Here is a 6,010-nt window from a genome sequence, read left to right on the forward strand (position 1 = left end):
CAAGGTATACCATATCGTTCCAATTCACTCAACTCCTTGCACGCCTTTCACCCTCCTGGACGTTTAGGCCCCGATCGCACAAAATCTTTCACACTCCATCCCTCCATCTCCAATTTGGTCTTCTCCTCGTTCCCTTCACCTCTGACAAATACATCATCTTTGTCAATCTTTCCTCACTCATTCTCTCCATGTGACCAAACCATTTCAACACACCCGCTACGCTCTCTCCACCACACTCTTTTTATCACCACACATCTCTCTTACACTTTCATTACTTACTCGATCAAACCACCTCACACCATATATTGTCCTCAAACATCTCATTTTCAACACATCCACCCTCCTCCGCACAGCTCTATCTATAGCCAACGCCTCGCAATAATATAACATTGTTGGAAGCACTATTCCTTCAAACATATCTATTTGCTCTCCGAGATAACATTCTCTCCTTCCATACATTCTTCAACGCTCTCAGAACCTTCACCCCTTCCCCTATCCTGTGACTCAACTCTGCTTCCATGGTTCCATCCGCTGCCAAATCCACTCCCAGATATCTAAAACACCTCACTTTCTTCAGTTTTCTCCACTCAAACATACCTCCCAATTGACTTGTCCCTGAACCCTACCAAACCAAATAACCTTCCCCTCTCATCCATACTCTTCATATTCCACACCTCTCTCTTACCATTACATTACTTACTCGATCAAACCACCTTACACTACTTATTGTCCTCAAACATTTAATTTGCAATATATCCACCCTCCTCTGTACAACCTCTAATATAGCCCAAGCCTTGCAACCATGTAACATTGTTGGAACCGCTATCCCTTCAAACATACCCATTTTTGCTGTTCGAGTTCATTTTTCCTCCTTCCACACATTCTTCATCGCTCTCAGAAGCTTCGCTCCCTCCCCCACCCAGTGACTCACTTCCGCTTCCATGGTTCTATCCGCTACTAAATCCTCTCCCAGATATTAAAACACTTCACTTCCTCCAGTTTTTCTCCACTCAAACTTACCTCTCAATTGACTTGTCCCTCAACCTTACTGTACCTAATAACCTTGCTCTTATTCACATTTACTCTCAGCTTTCTTCTTTCACACACTTTACCAAAGTCACTAACTAGCTTGTGCAGTTTCTCACCCGAATCAGCCACCAGCGCTGTATCAGTACTGAAGAACAACTGACTCACTTCCCAAGCCATCCCATCCGCAACAGACGGCATAGGTGCCCCCCTCTCCAAAAAAAATCTTGCATTCACTTCCCTAAAATCAACATCCGTAAACACAAATAACCATGGAGACATCAAGCACCCCTGCTGTAAACCGACATTCACTGAGAACCAATTACTTTCCTCTCTTCCTAGTCGTACACATGCCTTACATCCTCGATAAAACTTCACCGCTTCTAGCAACTTCCCACCACACCATATAATATTGATACCTTCCATAGAGCATCTCTATCAACTCTTATCATATGCATTCTCCAGGTCCATAAGTGCTACATACAAATCCATTTGCTTTTCTAAGTATTTCTCACATATATTCTTCAAAGCAAACACCTGATCCACACATCCTCTACCACTTCTGAAACCACACTGCTCTTCCCTAATCTGATGCTCTGTGCATGCCTTTACCCTCTCAGTCAATACCCTCCCATATAATTTCCCAGGAATACTCAACAAACTTATACCTCTGTAATTTGAACACTCACCTATATCCCCTTTGCCCTTGTACAGTGGCATTATGCATGCATTCCGCCAATTCTCAAGCACTTCACCATGAGCAATATATACATTAAATATCCTTATACCAACCAGTCAACAATACAGTCACCCCCTTTTTTGATAATTTCCACTGCAATACCATCCAAACCTGCTGCTTTCTCGGCTTTCATCTTTCGCAAAGCTTTTACTACCTCTTCTCTGTTTACTAAATCATTCTCCCTAACCCTCTCACTTTGCACACCACCTCGACCAAATCACCCTACATCTGCCACTCAATCATCTAACACATTCAACAGACCTTGAGAATACTCACTCTATCTCCTCACATCACCACTAATTGTCATCACCTCCCCTTTAGCCCCCTTCACCGATGTTCCCATTTGTTCCCTTGTCTTACGCACTTTATTCACCTCCTTCCAAAGCCTCTTTTTATTCTCCCTAAAATCTATTGATACTCTCTCTCATCCCAACTCTCATTTGGAATCTTTTTCAACTCTTGCACCTTTCTCGACCTCCTGCCTCTTTGTTTTATACATCTCCCAGTGATTTGCACTAGTTCCCTGCAAAACTCATTCGAAAGCCTCTCTCTTCTAGTTTCACTAATAGTCTTACTTCTTCATCCCACCACTCAATACCCTTTCTAATCTGCCCACCTCCCTCGCTTCTCATGCCACAAGCATCTTTTGTGCAAGCTATCACTGCTTCCCTAAATATAATCCATTCTTCACCACTCCCATTACGTCCTTTGCTCTCACCTTTTTCCATTCTGCACTCAGTCTCTCCTGGTACTTCCTCACACAAGCCTCCTTCCCAAGCTGACTTAGTCTCACCGCTCTCTTCAACCCAACCTTTACTCTTCTTTTCTGAAAACCTCTACAAATCTTCACCTTCGCCTCCACAAGATAATGATCAAACATCCCTCCAGTTGCACCTCTATGCACATTAACATCCAAAAGTCTCTCTTTCGCTCGCCTATCAATTAACACGTAATCCAATAACGCTCTCTGGTCTTCTCTCCTACTTACATACGTATACTTATGTATGTCTCTTTTTAGACCAGGTATTCCCAATCATTAGCCCTTTTTCAGCACACAAATCAAAAAGTGCTTCACCATTGCTATCGTCCTCTCACCAACCCCTGACTTTACTCCCAAAACATTCCCAGACCACTCTTGGAGTGAAAAAGATTTTGAGTGATCGGGGCCTGAACATGCAGGAGGGTGAAAGGCGGGCAAGGAATAGAGTGAATTGGATCGATGTGGTATACCGGGGTCGACGTGCTGTCAATGGATTGAGTCATGGCATGTGAAGCGTCTGGGGTAAGCCATGGAAAGTTCTGTGGGGCCTGGATGTGGAAAGGGAGCTGTGGTTTCGGGCATTATTACATGACAGCTAGAGACTGAGTGTGAACGAATGGGGCCTTTGTTGTCTTTTCCTAGTGCTACCTCGGACACATGAGGGGGGAGGGGGATGTTATTCCATGTGTGGCGAGGTGGCGATGGGAATAGATAAAGGCAGACAGTATGAATTATGTACATGTGTATATATTTATATGTCTGTGTGTGTATATACATGTGTACATTGAGATGTATAGGTATTTATATTTGCGTGTGTGGACGTGTATGTATATACATGTGTATGGGGGTGGGTTGGGCCATTTCTTCGTCTGTTTCCTTGCGCTACCTCGCAAACGCAGGAGACAGCGACAATGCAAAATAAAAATAAACAAATAAATATATATATATATATATATATATATATATATATATATATATATATATATATATATATATATATATATATATATATATATATATATTTTTTTTTTTTTTTTTTTTTATACTTTGTCGCTGTCTCCCGCGTTTGCGAGGTAGCGCAAGGAAACAGACGAAAGAAATGGCCCAACCCCCCCCCCCCCATACACATGTACATACACACGTCCACACACGCAAATATTCATACCTACACAGCTTTCCATGGTTTACCCCAGACGCTTCACATGCCTTGATTCAATCCACTGACAGCACGTCAACCCCTGTATACCACATCGCTCCAATTCACTCTATTCCTTGCCCTCCTTTCACCCTCCTGCATGTTCAGGCCCCGATCACACAAAATCCTTTTCACTCCATCTTTCCACCTCCAATTTGGTCTCCCTCTTCTCCTCGTTCCCTCCACCTCCGACACATATATCCTCTTGGTCAATCTTTCCTCACTCATTCTCTCCATGTGCCCAAACCACTTCAAAACACCCTCTTCTGCTCTCTCAACCACGCTCTTTTTATTTCCACACATCTCTCTTACCCTTACGTTACTTACTCGATCAAACCACCTCACACCACACATTGTCCTCAAACATCTCATTTCCAGCACATCCATCCTCCTACGCACAACTCTATCCATAGCCCACGCCTCGCAACCATACAACATTGTTGGAACTACTATTCCTTCAAACATACCCATTTTTGCTTTCCGGGATAATGTTCTCGACTTCCACACATTTTTCAAGGCTCCCAAAATTTTCGCCCCCTCCCCCACCCTATGATCCACTTCCGCTTCCATGGTTCCATCCGCTGACAGATCCACTCCCAGATATCTAAAACACTTCACTTCCTCCAGCCTCTCACCATTCAAACTCACCTCCCAATTGACTTGACCCTCAACCCTACTGTACCTAATAACCTTGCTCTTATTGACATTTACTCTTAACTTTCTTCTTCCACACACTTTACCAAACTCCGTCACCAGCTTCTGCAGTTTCTCACATGAATCCGCCACCAGCGCTGTATCATCAGCGAACATATATATATATATATATATATATATATATATATATATATATATATATATATATATATATATATATATATATATATATATATATATATATATATATATATATATATGGATGAATGAGTTAAGATTGAAGGAACACAGACGAAAGGGCCCCTTTCATTTACGTTCCGCCTATAACCTGAAGAATTTGCTTAAAATTTTTAAATGTTTTTTATCAGAATTGGGATGATAAAGTACCGTATGATGTAGAATATTTAAATTTCCGAAAGGCTTTCGATAAAGATCCTCATAAGAGACTTTTACATGAACTCAAAGCACACGGAATCAGTGAAGAGCTCTGTACTTGGATCAGAGACTGGCTTACTAGAAGACAGCAGGGTGTTACAGTAAACGGCGAAGCCTTAGATTGGCTAGACGTAACGAGTGGTGTGCTACAGGGGTCGGTCCTAGGCCCCATTCTTTTCATAACCTACATTAATGACCTAGAACTCGGTTTCCTATCTAAGATCTCCAAATTTGCTGACGATACTAATGTAGGAGGTAGAGCTTTAAGCAGGCGGGACTGCGAAATAATTCAAAGAGATCTTGACTAATCAACAGAGTAGTCAGACAGATGGCAAATGAAGTTTAATAGAGACAAGTGTAAAGTTATGCATTTTGGGGATAAGAATATACATTACGACTACAAACTATTCGGAAACTCTCCAACTAAAGTAAACGAAGAAAAGACCTTGGAGTTGTCAGTAGCAATAATCTGAAGTATACTAAACAGTGTCAAGCAGCAAGTAAAGAAGGCAACCAAATGTTAGGTTTCATAGCCAGGAGCATAGATTACAAGACACCAGAAACAATTCTCACACTTTATTGTTCTCTAGTAAGACCACACCTTGAATATGCAGTCCAGTTTTAGTTCCCAAACTATAAAAAAGACGACGAAAATTTAGAGCAACTACAAAGACTAAATTGATCCCATCCCTTAGAAATCTGGCCTACGAAGATAAGCTAAAACGGTTAGATCTCTAATGTTTAGAATTCTGAACAAGTTCGATAAGATAGATCATGAACATCTTTTCGAAATGCAAAAATATGTGGAAACCAGGACAAATAGAATAAAACTTAAAGCTGAAAGATGTAGTACGGACGTGAGAAAAAGCTTCTTTTCCTATAGGTGTGTTGGGCCCTGGAATAGTTACCGTCAGAAATAATGAATGCTATGATTATGAATATCTTCATAAGTCGTTTAGACAAACATTTTATGAATTTGGGTTTACTTTGAGAAAAACGCTAGAAATAAACTACATAAACGACGGCGGTAACGGGTACAGTAGAAGGTTAATGTGCAACAGCTGGGAATCGGTGATAGCTTAAAAAACTGCTGAGCGGAATAACATTTTCTTGTCAAAATAAATAAAAATATCTCTCTTTTTCCTTTTACCAGACGACCCAGCTTCGTGTTTTCTGTCTTTCTCATGTAAACTCATGTAAA

General features: G+C 41.2%; 1 protein-coding gene across 2 annotated transcripts in view; it reads right to left on the minus strand.

Annotated features, from left to right (window-relative positions):
* The window catches only part of LOC139752021 (plasma membrane calcium-transporting ATPase 3-like), a 393,564-nt gene that overhangs the window by 234,410 nt on the left and 153,144 nt on the right, over nucleotides 1-6,010 (minus strand). The gene's annotated exons all lie outside the window — the stretch shown is intronic.

Source organism: Panulirus ornatus, chromosome 12, assembly GCF_036320965.1.
Source record: "Panulirus ornatus isolate Po-2019 chromosome 12, ASM3632096v1, whole genome shotgun sequence".
Classification (NCBI taxonomy): Eukaryota; Metazoa; Arthropoda; class Malacostraca; order Decapoda; family Palinuridae; genus Panulirus; species Panulirus ornatus.